Below are 20,811 nucleotides of genomic sequence, written 5' to 3' on the forward strand. Positions count from 1 at the left end.
ATGTTTGTTTTTCCCTTACCCCTTCCTCTTTTCTTTGTTTTGTTTTTGGGAAAAGATTCCCCCTTAGCTAACACCTGATGCCAATCATCCTTTTTTTTTCCTCTTCAAAGCCCCAGTGTATATCCTAGTTGTAAATCATTTTAGTTCTTCTATATGAGCCACTGCCACAGCATGGCAACTGACAGATGGGTAGTGTGGTTCCACGACTGGGAAACAAACCCAGGCCACTGACATGGTGAGCACCGAGCTTTAACCACTAGGCTTCAGGGCTGGCTCAGTTATGTCAGCTTTTGCTTCACATATTTGCAGCTCTGTTGTTTGATGCATAAACATTTAGGATTGCTATGTCTTCTTGGTAGATTGACCCTTTTATCATTCTATAATGTAGCTCTCTGTCTCTGGTAACTTTTTTTTGCTCTGAAGTGTTCTTGTAGACAGTATATAATTTGGTCATGTTTTTAAATTCACTCTGCCAATTTCTTTTAATTGGTGTATTTAGACTACTTACATTTAATGTAATTATTGATATATTAAGGCTTAGTCTGCTATTTTATTTTTTATTTTCTGTTTGTTCCCTGTTTTGTGTTTTTCTGTTTTCTTTTTTTCTGCCTTCCTGTGGGTTACTTGAACAGTTTTTAGAGTTCCATTTTGATTTATCTGTAGTGTTTTTGAGTGTATCACTTTTTTTTTTTTGAGGAAGATTAGCCCTGAGCAAACTACTGCCAGTCCTCCTCTTTTTTGCTGAGGAAGCCTGGCTCTAAGCTAACATTGTGCCCATCTTCCTCTACTTTATACATGGGACGCCTACCACAGCATGGTGTGCCAATTGGTGCCATGTCTGTACCTGGGATCTGAACCGGCGAACCCTGGGCCGCTGAGAAGCAGAACGTGCGAACTTAACCGCTGCGCCACCGGGCCGGCCCCGAGTGTATCACTTTGTATAGCATGTTTAGTGGTTGTTCCAGATATTACATGATATGTATATAACTTATCACAATCTAGAGGTATCATCATTTTACCAGTTCAAGCGAAGTATAGAAACCTTGCCTCCCTTTATGTCCCTTTACCCTCTCCTATTTATAATTGTCTTAAATATTTCCTCTCTATATATTTTGAACCACATTAGACAGTGTTATAATTTTTGCTTCAAGTGTCAAACATCATTTAGAAAACTCAAGAGAGGAAGGAAAACTCATCGATATATTATATATGTATATTTTTTAATTGGTTGAGTTTGGCTATTATTTATTTAAGTATAAAAGTAATGCCTGTTTATACAGGAAAATCAAAATGGAAAAGAACATTAGAAAAATTACAGTCCCACTCCCTTAAAGGTACTATTATTGACATCCGGTTATATTAATCCCAAGACCCTTTTCTAGTCATTTCTGTTCAAAAGTGGGATCCACTAGAATGCAAACTTGATGGTCAGAAAGCCCTTGTCTGTATGCTCCACCACTTTATTTGTAGTACTATAGTAGTGGCTAGCAGCAAGCACGCTCTCAGCAAATACTTGTTGAATGAATAAATGAATGAGTCCTATTGTACTACTGTTTTATAACACACTGTAATTAAAGTTTTTCTTTAAAAATTAAAACAGTTTTCATTTTTTCATCATGCTAAAATACACGTAACATAAAATTTACCATCTTAACCATTTTTTTTTTGAGGAAGATTAGCCCTGAGCTAACATCTACTGCCAATCTTCCTCTTTTTGCTGAGGAAGACTGGCCCTGAGCTAACATCCATGCCCCTCTTCCTCTACTTTATATGTGGGACTCCTGCCACTGCATGGCTTGCCAAGCGGTGCCATGTCCGCACCCAGGATCTGAACCGGCGAACCCTGGGCCGCCAAAGTGGAACGTGTGAACTTTTAACCACTGTGCCACCGAACTGGCTCCCCATCTTAACCATTTTTAAGTGTACTGTTCAATGATATTAAGTACATTCATCTTGTTGTGCAACCATCACCAACATCCATCTCCAGAACCCTTTTCATCTTGTAATACTGAGACTCTGTATGTATCCACTAAACAATAGCTTCCCATTCCCCTCTTCCCCCAGCGCTTGGTAACCACCATTCTACTGTCTGTCTCTATGATATTGATGACTCTATGTACTTCATATAAGTGGAATCATACAGTATTTGTGCTTTGTAACTGGCTTACTTCAATTGGCATAATGTTCTCAAGTTACATCCATGCTGTAGCATATGTTAGAATTTTCATTTTTAAGGCTGAATAATATCCCCTTGTATGTATATACCACATTTTGCTCATCTTTTCGTCTGTTGATGGACACTTGACTTGCTTCCACATTTTAGTTACTATGCATAATATGAAGATGAGTTAACAAATATCTCTTCAAGACCCTGCTTTCAATTCTTTTGGGTATATACCCAGAAGTGGAATTGTTGGGTCATATGGTAAGTCTATTTTTAATTATTTAGGAAACACCATACTGATTTCCACGGCAGCTGTTACCATTCTACATTCCCTCCAACAGTGCATAAGGGTTCCAATTTTTCCACATCCTTGCCAACATTTGTTTTTCGTTTTTTTGATCGTAGCCATACTAATGGGTGTGCAGTGGTATCTCATTGTAGTTTTCTTTTTTTTGAGGAAGATTAGCCATGAGCTAACATCCACTGCCAATCCTCCTCTTTTTGCTGAAGAAGATTGGCCCTGAGCTAACATCCGTACCCATCTTCCTCTACTTTATATGTGGGACGCCTGCCACGGCATGGCTTGACAAGTGGTGCGTAGGTCTATACCCAGGATCCAAACCAGTGAACCCCGTGGCACCGAAATGGACCACGGGAACTTAACCGCTGTAACACTGGGCCGGCCCCTATCTCATTGTAGTTTTGACTTGCGTTTCCCTGATGATTAGTCATGTGGAGCATCTTTTCACGTGCTTATTGGCCATCCATATATCTTATATGTCTTCTTTGGAGAAACATCTATTCAAGCCTTTTGCCCATTTTCGAATCAGGTTATTTTTATTGTTGTTGAGTTTTAGGAGTTCTCTATATATTCTGGATATTAATCCCTTATCGGATATACGATTTGAAAATATTTTCTTCCATTCCATGGGTTGCCTTTTCACTCTGTCCGTAGTGTGCTTTGATGCATGAAGTTTTGAATTTTCATCAAGTCTAATTTGTGTATTTTTGCCTCCATTGCGTGTGCCTTTGGTGTCATATCCAAGAAATTGTTGCCGAATCCAATGTCATGAAGTTTTGCCCTGTTTTCTCCTGGGAGTTTTATAGTTCTAGTCCTTACGTTTAGGTCTTTGATATATTTTTAGTTAATTTTTTTATATGGTGCTAGCTAGGGGTCCAACTTTGTTCTTTGGCCTGTGGATATCCAGTTTTCTCAACACCATTTGTTGAAAAGACTGCCCTTTCTGCGTTGAGTGTTCCTGGCACGCTTGTTGGAAATCATTTTAACACGTATAAGAGTTTATTTCTGGGCTCAGTTCTGTTCCATTGGTCTATTTGTCTGTCTTTATGCCAGTACCACATTGTTTGATAACTGTAGGTTTGTAGTAAGTTTTGAAATCAGAAAATACGAGTCCTCCAACTTTGTTCTTTTTTAAAGATTGTGTTACCTGTTTGTATATAACCCATATATTTGCTTGTCATGTTTTTTCTCTTCTGCTGTTCTACGGTTCCTTCTTTTATCATTTCCCTTTCTGTTTAGAGAGCTTCTCCTAGTCATTCTTTTGGGGTAGGTCTGCTTGTGACAAATTCTTTTAATCTTCCTTCATCTGAGAATGTCTTGCTTTTTCCTTCGTTCCTGAAGGATAATTTCACTGACTATGGGATTCTAGGTTCTTTCCTTTCAGCACTTGAAGTATATTGTGCCGCTTCCTTCTGGCCTCCATGGTTTCTGGTGAGAAATTTGCTGTTGTTCTAATTATTTTCCCTTACAGGTGAGGTGTTGTTTTTCTCTGGCTGCTTTTAAGATTTTTTGCTCTCAGTCTTTTGTTTTCTGAAGTTTAATTATGATGTTTCTTGGTGTGCATTTCTTTGGATTTATCCTATTTAAGATTTGCTTAACTTCTTGAATCTGAGGGTTTATGTCTCTTGCCACATTTGGGGAGCTCTCAGCCATTATTTCTTCAAGAACTTTTCCAGCTCTGCCCTCATTCTCTTCCCCTTCTGGAACTCTGATGACACAAATGTTAGGTCTTTTGTTATAGTCCCACAGATATCTGAGGCTTTTCCCCCAGTCTGTTTTCTCTCTGTTGTTCAGATTAGATAATTTCTTCTTTTCTATCTTCCAGCTCACGGATTCTTTCCTCTGTCTCTTTCCTTCTGTTCTTGAGCCCATCCTCTGAGCTTTTTATTTCAGTTACCATATTTTTCAGTTCTAAACTTTCCATTTGGTTCTTCTTTATATCTTCTATTTCCTTGCTGACCTTTTCTATTTTTCATTTGTTTCATGTACATTTGTAATTGCTCATGTAGTCATTTTTATCATGGCTGGTTTAAAATGATCTTTGTGAGGGAATTCTAACATCTCTATCATCTCGGTGTTGGCATCTATTGCTTACTTTTTTTCCTTTGGTTTGAGATCTTTCTGGTTCCTACTATGATAAGTAACTTTCAGTTGAATCTTGGGCATTTTTGTATAATGTTCTGAGAGTCTGGATCTTATTTAAACCTTCTGTTTTAGCTGTTTTATTTTGACACTGCAGGAGAAGGGCAAGGAGCTTCCTCATTGCTGCCAGGTAGAAGCAGAAGTCCAGGCTCCCAATTTGGTCTTGATTACACCTGGGGCAGGAGAGGACGGTAGCTCCTCAGAACTGCTGGGCAGGGATGGGAGTTCTGGCTCCCCAGGTGGTTTCCACTGATAGCACGGTGGGAGCGGCCTCCCCTGACACAACCCAGTGGGCAGCGGGTGTGGTGTCTTTTTACTACCTGGTGGGCATAGAAGGCCAGACTCCCCATGTGGTCTCCACTGACACTGCAGTGGGTGGGGGATGTGATGCCCCCTTGGTGGGGGTGTTGGGGTGCTTCTTTACAGCCTTTTGAGGATGGAAGTCTAGGCTCCCTACCTGGCCTTTGTGGTGTGGATATGGGAGGGGCCACAGTTTCTCTCTGGTATTTGTCTGATGTAGAGTGGTTATTGTCTAAAAGTTTTCTTTCTTTGCTGCCCCTTTCCTGGTCCTTTGACTAGAGAAAGCAGGCTTTCCTTGGGGATTTCTTTGTCTGTGCCCATTGTTGTCTCCCAGTTGCCTGCTCCTTCACTTCCACACCTGGGATACATGAGGAATAAAGAAAACCCAGGGCACTCATATGTGCCATGAGGAGCCTGAAGCTGGTCAGCAGGATGGCAATGACGATGAGGGTGTCACACGTCCTTGGGTCCAGAGGTCCCTAACTGGTTGGTCTGCCTTCTCTCCACCTTTCAATCTTCTCAGGTTTTTTTTATCTATCAAGTCTTTGTTTTGCTTGGCAGAAGGCATAGGGAAACATCCATCTACTCCATCTTCTCAGAGGTGGAAGTTCCCCACCTATTGTCTTCCACCTGGCTCCGTGTACGAATTTTCGTTACCTGTTTGGTCCCTGTAACCACTTGAGTTTGAGACCTCTGGCTTAGCCTCTGAGATCAAGGTTTTGGCCTTGGGTTCCCTTCTGGCAACCAAAATGGGAAACAGGAAAACGAAAAGAAAGAAACCCTAGGGAGTCTCGGTTGGGATTGGCTGGGGATAGGGGACTGCAGGAGAGACCCCGGTCCCCAGCCCCTGCAGGCTCACCTCACTAAGGCTTCTTCCCAGGGAATCTAGGGTAATAGGCTCTGTTACCTTCTAAGTTTATTTAAACCTTAGGGACCTTATCATATCTTCATCCAAACAGCGCAAAGTTAAACAAAGCAGCTTTTGTGGCCCAAGGAGAGAAGTTGATTTAAGATAGGGCTCTATCAGAGGTGAATGAACCCTTAATGCCTCCTGCCTTATCGCTGACACAGGCCACGTTCCCCTGTCTGGAGAGTCCCCTGGTACTGTGTGCCCTACTCTGAGCTCCAACCCAAAGGAAACTCTTGCTGCTGGAGGGGTTCAAATACTTTGTGGGCTGATGAGCAGCCCCGTGGGTGTCAGGCAGCCTTCCTCCTGAGCCAGCCCAGTGCCTGCTCAATGGCTTGTGACCACAGCAGCCACTGTGGCAGAGAGGGAGGCCATGCAGGGCTTTCTTTCACCAAGGCTGACCCCAGTGCTCACTGGCAGCAAAATAGCACCAATCCTGACTCCAATACGGCACCCTCCTTCCTTGGGTACAGCTAGCCTAATGTGGCCCCATCACTCCAGACTCCTTCTGCTGTGAGGACATCAGCCATTTGTCCACACCCCAGTAGATGCTTATGTGGGATTTGCTTGGCTTCACTCACGTAGCAGGCTTGTGCCAGCACCACCATTCGTGAACTTCCTCAGGTCTCAAACACTGTTCTGGTAAATCCTGCAATATTGCTTCTGATCCAGAAGTCGGCTTAGAGCAAAAGAAGTGTGAGGTGATGTCCTGGGAGTCCTCCTCTTATCACGAACCCCGACATCTAGAAGCATCTGGCCTTGCAGGATGATGAAATGGCCTTTTGAAGACAGCCATGGCTCCACCTGGGAGACAACAGAGTGGGAGGTTGGGGTGCTGTCTTGCAGATGCCCTGACACCTCAGGATGTTTCTCCTGTGGGCGAGACACATGTGCATTTGCAGACTTCCTTCTCCCCTGGTCTGCAAAAGAGGATTCAATAATTTCACTGGACACCCCCATCGCCCCATCTCGCCAATCAGAAGGAGGAGGAATTGCTTGCTGGGAGAAAGGCTATGCGGATATACGTAATAAAGTGTTGAGATGGGCAGAGGAGGAGCAGAGCTCTTTAGCCTGGGGGTGGAAGAGAAGTTTTGGGGGCAGCTTCTAGAAGATCTGCTTAGGACTGGTTGTGGGGTGTGAAATCAGAAGAAAGGGAAGGAAAGACGTTCTCATCTAGATTGCAGTAGACCACATATTTCGATTCCTTCAACATCTTTCCAAAGGCAAAGGTGGGGCGAGGGTTCCTAACTACTTCTAGATCACACTTTGTGAATGTGGCACCAAGCGTCGGCTGCATTTGTTTCCAGAATCTCAGTGTTATTTGTGGATCCAAGAACTGAAGGGCAAAAATAGGGGTGGCATATCCAGAGGGACACCCAGTGACCCACTCTCAAGTTTTGTTTCCTGAACTCTGCCAAAGGAGGGATGTTCTCCTGGGAGACTGTGTGATAAGAGGCCCATTACACTGGAAGGGAAGGAGCCTCCTGGCCATTTGGGGCTCCTTGTGCCCCTAAGAACAGGCAAAAGGGGATCACTATTACGGCTGAGGTGATTGACTGTGACATGGAGGGTAAATCAAGTCACAGTTCCGGAGGGGAGCCTGGGCAGTATGTGTGTGGCTCAGGGACCCTCTTGGGTGTCTGCATTCTGCCGTCACCAATGGTGATGGCCCCCAGCAGGACCACCAAGGGCTGGGAGGCCCAGGGATGCAGGTAAAGTCGTCTCTGTGGGAGAAGAGCGCTGGCCCAGCTGAGCGGCAGCCAAAGCTGAATTGTGGCGTGAGGGAGGGAAGGCACAACCTGGGATCAGCTGCAGAAACCAAGATGGCAGCCGCCATCTTGCTGCTAGACTGTAAAATTGCCCTCTTCCCTTTGAACGTATTAAAAAAATTATGAGATGTCTCAAACCACAGGAAAGAATACAAAGGTTACAAAGAATAGTATAGGAAACACCCACTACTCAGATTTAGCAAGTCTTAACAGCCTCCTGAAGGCCCTTTCCACCGCTTCCCGTTCTCTTCTCTTCCTCCAGGTAACATTCTCCTCAAGCTGATGCGTCATCTTCCTGTTCAGGTTTTTATAGCTTTGCTACTCAGGTATACTGTCCATCCATTCACAATACATAGGACTATTTTGTGCATTTAAAAATCTATATAAATGGTCTTCTATTGTACGTATCATTCTGCAATTTGCTTTTTTCATTGACCTATGTTTTCAAAATGTATCCATGTTTAAACCAGAAGCTCCAGTTCATTCATTGTAACTGCCGTGGGGTAATTCTCCTGTGTGAGTATGCCACACTTGATAGCCACTCTCCTCTGGATGAGCATTGGGACGATTTCCAGCTGTTTTTGTTGTTGCAAATAAAATGTGATGCACATCCTTGTAAATGCCTCCAGGTGCATAATTGCGTGAGAGTTTCTCTAGAAGCGCAATGGCTGGATCACAGGGTATATGCAGTTTCCACCTTACCAGATCCTGCCAAACGATTCTCTGAAAGTGTGGCACGAATCCACACTCCCTCCAGCATGTTGGAAGGTTCCTATTTCTACACATCTCTGCCAACACTTGGTAGTGTCAGGCTTTTTATTGTTTTTGTCATTCTGTGGGTGTCAAAGGGCATATCATTATTGTTTTAATTTGCATTCCTCTGATTATTAGTGATGATGAGCATCTTTCCATTTATTTATTATTTCAATGTTCCTTTCTATAAGCTACTTTTTGATGGTGTTTGCCCAGTTTTGTGATATTTGTCCTTTTCTTGTTGATTTATAGAATTTCTTTATATGTTCTGAGTATCAATCGTTTGTTGATTATATGGGTTTGCAAATATCTTGTCCCAGACTATGGCTTATCTTTTACCATTTTTATATTGCCTTTTGCCATGCAGTTTCTCTTTTTGAGGCAGAAAATATATTCAGTGAGATGCTTAAAATGCACAAATCTTAAAGTTACAGCTTGATGACATTTTTACATTTGTACCTGCCATGTAACCACCACCCAAAGCAAGATATAGAGCATTTCCATAAGCCCAGAAGGTTTCCTCCGTCCCTTCCCCATCCCTCTCCCCAGAGGTGGCCACTTTCTAACTCCTGTGGCCATTGATTACTTTTCTTTGTTTTTGACATTTATGTAAATGGAATCACAGTGTATACTCATCTGAGTCTGGCTGCTTTAACTCAATATAATGTGAGTGAGGTCCATTCATATTGTTGCATGTGTCAGTAGTTTATCCTTTTTTGTTGCTGTATAGTATTCCATTGTGTAACTATGTCACAATTCACATCCATTCTTCTCTTGAGGAGCATTTGGATTGTATCCAGTTGCTTTGCTGTCACAAATAAGATGTGACGCATGTCCTTGTCCTCCAGGTACACATGCCTGAGAATGTCTGGAGAAGTGGAAATGCTGGGTCACGGGGTATATTACAACATGCACCTTACCAGATGTTGCTAAATAATTCTCTACAATTGTTGTACCAACGGACACTCCCTCCAGCACGCTGGAGAGTTTCTGTTGCTACACACCTCGGTCAATAACTGGCAGCATCAGACTTTTTACTTTTGTTCTTCTGCGGATGTGAAGTGGTAACTCCTTGTTGTAATTTGCATTTCTCTGATTGCTGGTGAGGTTGAACCCCTTTCATATATTCATTGGTCGTTCCAGTTTCTTTTTCTATAGGACGCCAATTCATAGCCTTTGTCTGTCTAGCTACTAGGTTGTTTTTTTCTTATAGATTTGTAGAAGTTCTTTATATATTCTGATTACTAACTATTTGTTGGCTTTATGGGTTGCATATAGCTTATTTTTAAACTTTTTTTTATTGTCTTTTATCATGCCAGTTTTTAAATGTACCCAAGTTTATCAATTTTTTTTTCTCTTTTTCATATATCTTTTGTATCTTATTTAAGAAATGCTTCCCTCGGGGCCAGCCCCGTGGCTGAGTGGTTAAAGTTCCACGTGCTCCGCTTTGGTGGCCTGGGTTCATGGGTTTGGGTCCCGGTGCAGACCTAGTGCCGCTCGTCAGCCACGCTGTGGTGGCATCCCGCGTCCAAAGCAGAGGAAGATGGCACAGGTGTTAGCTCAGGGCGAATCTTCCTCATACACACACAAAAGAAAGAAAAATTTAAAAAATAAATAAAAGAAATAAAAAGAAATGCTTCCCTGGCTCCAAGAATAGAGATATTCTCTATTTTCTTCTAAAAGATTTACAGTTTTCATTTATGTTTAGTTTATTTCTAGTGTATATATTAGAATTTATATATTTCATATGTGTATCTTAAACATGCGATGCTGGTCCCCAAGTTGCTCAGTCTGTGCCTTTTCTGGAATCTGCTGACTCTTCTTTTGCTCTGGTGAGAAACGTGTAACTGTTCTCTCCCATTCCCGTAGGCTTTTTCTTTTGACTTAAGTTAAACATTGTCAGTTTTTGTGGCTTTCGATAAAAATCATCCTATCTAGCATACCTGCTGTCTTCAACGCGGAGGCCCTGGTCCGACTGGGGAGATGTGGCCTGGCCTTTGGGGAGAGTTCTCTGAGGGGAGCCAGGCCCTGCCCTTGGAAGCCTTGGTCTGAGGCAGGAAAGCATGAGGGAGTCAGATACCAGCAGCTGCCCGCCCAGTGGGCACCGCATCCTGGGAGTCCGCCCTGAGTGCTGGTGCTGGCCCCTGATGGAGACGGCCACTGTGGCCAGGGGCTGTGGGGTCCAAGGATTTCCTGGGGAGGAGATTTCGCAGCTGACTTTTGTTACATGGACACCGGTGCTGGGACACCAAGATTTATGTGTGTTCTCTGAGCCCGGGACTATGGAGGGAAACTGTGGGGGGCAGGAGGCAGTGAAGGCAGGGTGGGGGCACCTCCGGTTCTTGTGGTGATAAAGTGCCCAGCCCTGGGTCGGTTAAAACTCTCTTTGTGCTTTTCCTCCTCAGCGGTGAGGCTGCTGGGGTTCGCCCCCACCCCACCTCAGCTGCCCCATGTCCTTCCCTCTCTTTCCCCAAGGAGCCTCTTAAACTGGCCCCTGGAGAAGCAAAACTGGATCTGGAACCAGCTGCGGCGTGGGTGTGGGTGGGCCTACACCTGGTCTGGTGTGCCTGTGAGCAGGTCTCGCGTTCACAGTGGCGAAGGGCTGTGTGTGTGCCTTCGAGTGTCTGTGGGTGGCAGTGTTGATTTCTGGGTCAGGGCGCTTGTGTTAGGGTTTAGTGCGTGGGCGTGTGTTCATGCTTGTGTGAGAGGGTGTGTGTTTCTCATCATCCAGGGTGTCCACACTTCTGGGCGTAGTCTGTCTCTGTCTGTGGGTGATGGTGGGAGGTGTGAGGTGAGAGTGGCCAGGCGGGGTAGGGCTGTTTTCTCTCGGCCTGGCCTGGTTGGCTGCTTTGGGGTAATTCCCAGGCTCTGTGGTGTCACAGAGTCTGGGAGGAAGGAATGAGTCACTCCTCCCTCCCCACCAAGCCTCAGAGAAACTTCTTCCCTGTCCCCAGGGCCAGGTTTCGCCAGGAGCCATAAAGAGGCCCTGCCCAGGCTTCTTCTGTTTTCAGCCAGGCTTGCTGAAACCGAGCCTGGGGGCTGCCTCGAAACTGTGCCAAGGGTGCTGCCCAGATGGGACCCAGCCCCCTTTAGGGCTAGATGGCCTGAACCCACCCTTCAGGGCTTTCCCTGATCTAGTCTGGTCTGGGTCCTGAGCCCCCTCTGCCCACCCTCATCACCTCCCCCTTGGGGACCACCTCTCCTCCCGACTCCCCTTCCTCCTTAAGACCCCCTCTTCTCCTTGAGCCCCCCTTTCCTCATTGAGCCCCGTCCCTTCGCTAAGCCTCTTTCTTTGAGTCCTTTCTACTCTCAGTGCCTTGTATCTTGACTAAGCTCTCTTTTTCCCTGGGGGGCCACGGGAGGGCGTGGGTGGGGATCAGAAGCAGGGGCTTGGTGAGGGGGCTGGTGCCGAGAGAAGGGAAGGGGCTCAGGGCCGGGGGCTGGGAGATGGCGCATGCCTTTGGCCTGGCTGCCTCTCCATTCTATTACCGACATTGGGCCAGGGTTTTACCATCTTCCAGGGCCCAGGTGGGCCTGGCTGTGACTGAGGGGATGACGCGGAGGGGGGGGGAAGGTAGGGGGGTCTTCGACTCAGGAATTGCCATCACCCCGGGGGCTCCAGGATAGCTCCCGCCTCTCCTTCTCCCCTCTTTCTCTCTCCTCACACAAGAACAGACTTGTCCACCTACCCTCCTTCCCGCCCCGCTCCGTGGGGGGCCCAGGAGAAGTCCCCTCCCTTTTCCCCAGGCTCTCAGTTCTCAGCCCTTGGTGTAGGCGCCCCTACCCGTCCCCTTCCTGCAGACCCAGGCCCGGGGCTTTCTTCCGGGCGACTCAGCCAAAGGCTGCAGTGACGCTGGCCTCCACTGGGGGGCCCTCCCCTGCTCCTGGTGCGCGCCCACCGCCCCCCCGCCCCCCCGCCCCCGCCCCAGTCCTTCCACGGACCTCACCGTCCTGCCCTGGATAGCCACCTCCTCGGCCTCTGCATCAGGGCCTCGCCCACACTTGCTGGGGCCTCCGCAGACACCCAAGGGCGCCCACCTTAGGTCTGCAGAGCCGGACCCTAGCTGCAGAGGATGGACCTCTGCCCCTCACATGGCACTGGCCAGCTTGATTTTTCATCGTAATGAAAACTCTGTAAACCCACCTGTGGTTCACACTGAACCCCTTCCATTCACTGAACCCCATCTAGGGGTCCTTGGGCAGCGCCATGGCATTTCTGCCTGTCACAGCTCTCCCTTCTCACTCCTCCACCCCGCCTTTAGCAGGGGCGATTTTCAAAATTTCCATCAACGGGAGGGGCGCGTCGTTGAGGCTGCAGTTCCCATGAGCGAACACGCGGGGGCGCCTCCCGGGAGAGCCACCGCGGGCCGGGGCGGCCCAGCCTCGGCGGGGAGCCCGCCACCCAGCCTTTGTCTGCAGGGGTGCAGGGCCACTGCCAGGGCCTCCTTGCTGGGCATCCCAGTTCGTTCTGGACAGGGGGTTGTGGTTGGGGTGAGGGTGGGGGTGTTGCCTAGGATAGGCACCCTGAACTTCCATTACCCTGCGCTGTCCCCGCACCCTTCCCCCCAGCCCCCACGATCCCAGCCAAGTCCGACCCTCTCCTGCCGGTCGACCGTCGGACCAGCAGCCCTGGCAGACAGGACCTGTGCGGTTCTGAGTTTCTCCCCAGCTCCTGCGAGCTCGGGGCTCAGTAACGTCTGGGAAGCAAACTTGAGTAGACCTGATGCTTATTACGGTGGTTACACACACTGGCTTTTGTTTCGGACAGTTCCGGGGTCAAATCCTGCCTCCACAAGCTGTGGGACCCTGGGGATGTCACTCAAATGCTCCAAGCTTCGGTTTCTTCATTGGTAGAATATGTTCATATCCATTTTCTTTAATATTTATTTTTTTTCCAAGAAAAAGAGCAATAGCCATTGGAAACCTACTTATTTAACTCCAATTTTGTTTTCTTAAATTTAGAAGTGACTTACTGATTTACTATTTTAAACAAACCCCCTCTTTCCCATTTAAATGTTTACTATCTACGTGGCTGAAGCCTTCCAAGGAGATTGCTCCAGCGTGCATCTCCAGGTCCTTGCTTTGCTCTTTTCGCCAAAAAAATTCTAAACACAATTCCATCATGCATCTTAAGGGCTTCACTTGTCAAAAATAGGAAAAAAACAACTTTAGAATAGCCAATTAAATTGAATTTTTAAAAAAATCCACAGATTGTGGTTTGGTTGAGGCAGAAATCCGCTCCTATTAGCCATCACAGGGTCCTGAGGGTCAACAGAAGCTGTGTGGGGCCTGCCTGGCACCTGACAGACATTGAAGTGCTTTTCATTATTATTTTTGAAGACATTTTATTGAAATATAATTCTCATACCATGCAATTCACCCTTTTAAAGTGTATAAATCTATGGTTTTTAGTGTATTCACAAAGTTAGGCAGTCACCACCACAATCGATTTTAGCACATTTTCGTCACCACCAAGAGAAACCTGGTAGCCTTCCTTGCCTACCCTACACCTCCACCAGCCTCAAGCCACTAATCCGCTTTCTGTCTCTAAAGATTTGCCTATTCTGGACATTTCACTTAAATAGAATCGCACAATATGCGGCCTTTTGTGTCAGGCTTCTTGCACTTAGCGTAATGTTTTCAAGGTTCATATATGTTGTCACGTGTATCAGGACTTCATTCCTTTTCACAGCTGAAAAATAATTCCAGGGTATGGACATAGCACACTTTGTCGATCTGTTCATCCGCTGCCGGCTGCTTGGGGTGCTTCCGCCTTTTGACTATTGGAATCGTGCTGCTGTGAATATTCAGGTAGTTATTATTATCAGTATTACTGGCCTTGTCCTCCAAGATGTGGAGGCCTGAGCTCCCAGCCTGTTCAGAACCCAGAGAAGGGAAACAGCTGGGAGGGTCGTTTTGTACCAGACTCATCCATTTTTTGGAACTTTTCTGCACGGGACGTTTGTCTCTTCTCCATTTATTTCTTTGTTCAGCCATTTATTTATGTCATGTCTGCCTTCTTTTTCACTCTCGTTCAGTAATAATGCTAATTCAGTAGCTAGTCATTGATGTGTATTCTGACACGTGCAGCTGTTCATGAGGAAGTCAGAGAAAAATAAATTGTCATTCCTGCCCTGGAGGCACTCCTGGCCTGGTTTGGGGGCGGGGGACAGCCCTACCCTCACACAGTGTGGTGAGGGCTCTGATGGGGGTGGTCACAAGCATTTGGGGGGCAGTCCCAGAACAGCCTTGGAGCTGGGGTTCGAAGGATGGGACGGGGTTTGCCATGTGGCAGAATGATGAGCGGGCACCTCAGGCAGAAGCCTCAGTGTGTGCAAAGCCTAGGGGGCTTGGAGGGACACGGTGTGCTCGAAGCTTGGTGATAAGGGACAAGTAGCTGGCGGGCAAGATGGCCAGGCAGGACGTCAGGAGATGTGTGGGGGGAGGGGAAGGCTGGGCTGGACTATGACAGACTTGAGTGTCCACACCTGGGGTAGGACTTCATCTTACTCACTCGGGGGACACCTGGGAGGACTTCTGTGGGGAGGACAAGTGTATGTCACAAGGTCACTGTGGCCTTGGGGTGGAGGCTGAGGCCGCAGAGGCCAGCGAGGGGAGACCATGGCTGGTGTGTGAGGGGGTACTGCCATGCCAGTCTGTGCTTGCTCTCTCCTCTCGCCCCATGTCCAGCAGGGACTGGAGTGCGGTGGAAAGAGAGGCAAGGCTGAGGCAGATGCTCTCCCTGAGCTTGACCCTGAGGTAAAGGCCAAGGTCAAGAAGAGCCTGGGTTTAGTGTTCCGCAGTGGGGACAGAGAGAAAGGATGGGGGAGAGGTTCCTCCATTGGGAGACATGACTGGGGGGCTGTGGGTCACTTGAGAGTGTGTGGTGTCAGGGAAAGCTCCTACTGGGCACCCGGCACTATTCACAGGAACAAAAGGTGACACCTCTTAGTTGACAGCTGTGTGGTTCTGGCCAATGATTTCTGATGCCTCCGTGTGGCTGGGAGGCCACTGAGCCCCAGGCCCTGAAGGGGCCCTGTAGACTGGAGTCTGGAGGTTTCCATGGCGGCCAGGGCTTCGCAATGGCTGATGGGACAAGGAAGGACTCCCCATGTCCTGGGACCTTGAGTACCCCTGCTCAGAGAAGGAGCTGCACGAGACACTGAAGTTGAGTTTCCTGCCAGCCTGCTGAGATGACAGAGAACTGGAATAAGGTGTCTGAAAGAAAATAAAGAACCACGGGACCCTTGCACATTCAGGTCTTGCTGGGAGCTTTGTACTGCCGTAGGTGGGGAGGCCCTGCCTGGGTGGGCTAGGGGGGTAGAGAGCTGTGGAGTGATGCAGAGAGACAGTGACATCAAGCCAGTGGTGGCTGGCCAGCCCCCTGGGCATTTGCAGTTCCTCCAGCCCCCCACCCCCCAAAGAGAAGCAGAAATGTGTGGAGGGAGAGAGGGCATGACCAGTGCTGTGGGTGAGGACTCAGGCACGCATGAGAAGTTCAAACCATGTGGGTTAAGCCCTGTTACACGAGAACATTGAAAAAGGAAAAAGTTCAAACCTAACCACAGCATGGCTGCTCCTAGCTCGGCCCCGCCTCCCGCTGCCCAGCTGCCGGGGCAGGTCCAGGCGGGGTATGAGGCTGGATGGATCCAGAGCTGGGAGCCAGCAGGGAATGAGGGCTGCTGGCTGGGCTGGGTCAGTGGGTGCACCTGGCAGTAGGACAAAGATCTGGCAGCTGGACTAACTGGGTGCTGAGAAGGCAGGGGATCAGTATCCGTGCGTGGTATCCACCCCATCTGGGCCTGGAGGCACGCAAGCGGGAAAAAGCCTGGAGGAGGCCCGGAAGGCCAGGCCTGGGGGCCTCTGCACTGGAGGGAGGGGTAATGTCATCTCTGAGTCACCTGGGGCTGGGGCGAGATGCCACTTATGGTGCCTAGACTTTTGTCCCTGGCCTGTCACTGCTGACTCACTGGCTGCCCTCCTGAGAGTCCCCTGGTCGGCCTGCTGGTCTCTCTCTGCCTCTCGGTGCGTCACCAAAGCAGAGACAGCTTCTCTGTGAGTTGTCATCACCAGGTGTGTGCCCTGCCCAGGCTGCTCACAGGGAAAGGGCTGGGCTCCAGGATCCTTGAGGCCCCCACCTACGGGGCAGAGAGGAAGCATGTTGCGATGGCCCCAGACCCTGGCTCTGCCCAATGGACACAAGGCCTGTCTTGGCCCGGGGCCAGTGGGCTGCTCTGGGGATGGGGCTGGCCCTGGGTCAAGACAGCCCCTCCCCCCGTGAATGAATGAAGGCCATCCTTCTCTGTCCTGAGTCCCCACTGTCCACCCGAAAGCAGGGCAGCCCTCCTGTCGCTCCTCCTCCAGCAAACCCGCCACACTGGCTCAGGTACCTCCCACAAGTCACCTCTGGCTGGGCCTGCCCTTGCTCAAAGCCTGACCATGGCTCCCCTCTGCCCCCGGGCTCCTGGGCTGGGCACTTGAGCCCTTTCCTAAGGTGTCCAACTTGCTTTCCAACCCAGCTCCATTGCCTGCCTGGCCCCAGACCCTGCAGACTCCCAGAAGCCCCCATCTCCACCACTTGCCACTCTCCTTTCTGGAGAACTCTCTCCTCTTCATAAACTTCCAAGGTTTTACTTGCTCCTCAGGTGTCCTCCTCACCTGCCGCCTCCTCCAGGAAGCCTGCCTGGGCCCCAGGTGGAGCTGATGTTTCCTCTCCAGAGTTCACACAGAGCTAGCTTCCCTGGTGTAGGGAGTTGTCTGTTTAGATCGGGGTGGGGGCCTCGAGGGCAGGCACCAGCCCCATTCCCCACTGTGCTCCATGCCCGGGCCTGGGCCTGGCCCAGTGCAGGTACTCGGTACATCCTTCACGAAAGAATAAAAGAAGAAGCAAGTGAAGAGTACTAAGTGAGAGGGTGGGGGCAGAGGATCAGCCCCAGAATCAGGCAGGGCAAGGGGTGAATACTGGGCTTGTCAAGATTCTGGTGGCCCTGGAATGTCACATCCGTTCTTAGAATCTTTGTTTTCTCGTCTTTAAAATGGGGATGATGATGCCCCCGCATGGTTTTGTAGTAACATAAAATGACTTCTTGTAATACTAGCCCAGTGCCCGGGCCACAGCCGGTGCTCCAAAAATGTTCGCTGACCGACTGATGGAGAGGGGGTAGGGGGAGGGGTCTAGCCGGGGGGAAGCTTCCCTGGCTGGGGAGCAGCAGGCTGGGCAGGACTGACTCCTCCATCAGATGAGAGGGTCCTCAGGGACCCCCTGGCCTGGTCTTTTCCTTCTGCCGCCTTGGGAAAATTGAAGACACGACCAGCAGAGATGGGGGCTGCCCTCACGTGAGGCGGGAGGATCAGGAGGCAGGGGCCGGGGTGGGTAGGAAGGGGAAGGAGGGCTCATGTCTGGGGCCTGGGATAGGCCTCTCTGAGAGGTAGGGGAGTGGCCTGTGAAGGGCTGGACAGCTGGGCGGGATGGTGAGGATGGCCACGGTCATGTCTCAATGCAGACAGAAGCTGGAATTGGACACTAATTTAACGGAAAGTAATTAAGAACTCACTCAGTCTCATCTTCTCTTTGTCTTCTCCCGTTTACAGAAAGCTCCCCCGATCTGAGCCCCTTTTTCTCCCCCAGCCCATTCTGTGAGTCCTCATCCCCTCACTCAGCCCATCCCTCTCTCTGAACCCGTCTGCCATCCTGTCCCCTCTGTGCCTGGGCTGTGGGACTGCAGCCAGCAGGAAGCACTGCCGCCTGGCTTCTCTTCCTTGGAGACGCCACCCCCACCTTCTCCCTCCGCCCGCGTGGGGCCCAGCCTGGGGGCAGCACCGGCTCAGCCAGTCTGGCCAGACAGGTGTCCTGTACCCCAGGCCTGTCATTACCCAGTCCAGGGCCAAGTGGAGAGAATGGCCACTGGTGCGGGCTGTCAGGCTGTGGGCCAGGGGCTGCCAGCTCAGCCTGGGGCCAGGCCTCCACTTCTGAGCCCAGGGCCCGCAGCTTTCTAGGGTCAGTGCTGGGCCCGCCGACTCCTGCCAGGAGCATCTCAGGGGGCCTAGTGGGCCTAGTGGGCCTGGCTCTTGGGGCCTAAACTCCATGTCTCCACCGAGCCTCCCAGTGCCTGGAAGGGTGGTGTTGTCGTCCTCCTTCCCCTGCTGGGGAAATTGACTGACAGTGTGGAATTCTGTTGCCTAGTGTCACAGAGCTGGTAGTGGCAGAGCTGGGACTCGAGCCAGGGAGGGCTGCGGTCATTTTTGATGAGAGCCACAAAGGGGCCACTGCATCCTCCCCCAGACTCTGAAAGTCCCATCCTGGGACCCAGCCCTCCCAGCCGGTGCTGGGTGCACCCCGGAGAAGTCCCATCGCTGCCAGAGCCATGCGGGAGGTGGCCGGCCCACACCGGCCCGGTCTGGAAGTGACCGCCTGTTTGCTGTAAGCCTCCAGGAGATTCTCCTTCTGGAAGAATCCGGGGAGATAGCTCTGAAGTGACGTGGGGACACAGTCTTTACGCTTACAGAGGACTGTGACATCCCATTGCAGACACTTTCCTGAAATTTTAAAATTTTATGACTTAACGGCATTGTCTCCGGTTAAAAAGAACAAGATCTCAACTTGTGTCTGTGGGCTGAGAAGTCAGTGAACTTCAAAAATAAGTAGTTTTGGACCAACTTCCAGCTAGACTAATTTTTGAGCTCAGAGTGAAGCTGCTTCCTTTTCTTCTTTAAAAATGCTGCTGGATTTTATAAGGATCAAAACGTTATGTTTGATCGGAAGGAATAACTTGAAGGTGGCACTAGCGTTAGTTTTCCCATTCCCAGACAATAAGGAGCGAAGGTCCTGGGACCCAGGTCTGCTCAGCCCGCTGAGCTTCTTCTGGCCGCCCTGGTAGGGGTCCGCGGGCTGGGCGCAGGCCCTGGGCTCGGGAGGCAGCAGGACGGCTCAGGGTTGGATGAGAGACTCTATCGGCTCTTTTCCTAGGATGCTCAGGGAGCTGAGCTCAGGGAGCTGAGCACAGGGCACTGGGTGTGTTTGTCGAGTTGTGTTGTACTGTGGTCAAGGACTGGGCTGAGCCCCTGCAGCTCTGGGGACAGGGGTCTGAGAAGTCCTAGCTGCCACCTGGTATGAGTGAGACCAGAGCTGAGGAGTGGCTGCACGCTTGGCTCCTTCCTCCTCACGGGCCTGACCTCTTCAGCTCTCAAGCATTTTCACATCCTCATCTCATTTCACACGTCTCAGACGGGGGACAGGCAGTCATGTCCTCATTTTACAAAGAGGGAAGTTGAGGCTCAGAGCTGGAACTGGCCTCTTAGGTCACAGGGCCTGTACGATGGTAGTGGGGTAGGGTGGGCAGGGATGGGTGAACTGGTCTGGTTGGGGAAAGGACTGTCCCTGATAAAGACCAGCACATCTGATACAGTCCTATTGGCATCAAATGATACAGTATACGCTGGGAGAAAGGAAAAGAAAGAAGTGTGCTCTGCCCTCCTTGCCCTCAGAGCAAAGGTGACAAATGGCAGACACATTATAAAGTGTCACAGCAAAGACCATCTGAGCTGTTGTTGGGGGACCCGGGCTCGGGGAGCCACAGGGGTGCAGAAGTGTCTCGGCTCCGCTGGTGTTTCTCTGTGGCAGGTGGGTGGGACCTGGCCAGTGTCTCCTGGCAGAAGTCAAGCACCAACAAACACCTCTCCAGCTCCACTCCGGCGCACAGCTGCTCCAAGGCCTTTCAGGACCCCCTCCAGCTCCTCCTCCACACCTGGGCCCCTAGCCCACCTGAGCTCCCGCAGACCTCCCCTGCCCCGGGCCTGCCCTCTGCCTGGGGCTCCTCCTACGCCTGCCTCCCCCCAGCCCTCAGCCCCCCCCCACCCTCTGATGTGCATGGCTGAGCTGGGCGGGGAAGGGCAGCTTCCTAGTTAACTCTGTTGGGCCCCAGGTGGAAAGCTCTAGGGCCTGCATGCTCCCCGTCCCTCGTTCCTGCTTCTCCAACTGCCAGTTGGCTGTGTCCCAGGATAACAAGGGCAGGAAGTTGGTGTGTGTGGGGGGGCTGGCCATCTGGCCAACTCACTTCTGTACTCAGATGGCTTGCTGATGGGCTGGGCCACCTGGAGTGTCCGCCCCATCTTGGGCAAGCCCCCAGCCTCCTCTGGGCCTCAGTTTACCTATCTGTGCAAAGATAATGAGAGTCCCTGCCCTGCTTATTGACAGGGAGGCTGTGATGAGGTCATAGCAGGAAAGCACTTATTGTCCATCTCAAAGGCTGCTTATCTCTGCTGTTCGGCCAGCCACAGGCCTGGGTGCGTGCTGTTCCTCAGAGCCTTGTAAGGAAACCCCCAGGGAGGTGTGGTCTAGGCAGAAACCATCTCTGTTTGTGTTGGTGACTGTGCCTGTGGGGGGGAGGGGTGGGGAAGAGTGGGGGAGGGCGTCTGGGGACCAGGAGAAGGCCTCCTGCATTCTTGAGCGCCTTGAGCGTTAACTGAGCACCTACAG

This window comes from Equus quagga, chromosome 7, assembly GCF_021613505.1.
Source record: "Equus quagga isolate Etosha38 chromosome 7, UCLA_HA_Equagga_1.0, whole genome shotgun sequence".
Lineage (NCBI taxonomy): Eukaryota > Metazoa > Chordata > Mammalia > Perissodactyla > Equidae > Equus > Equus quagga.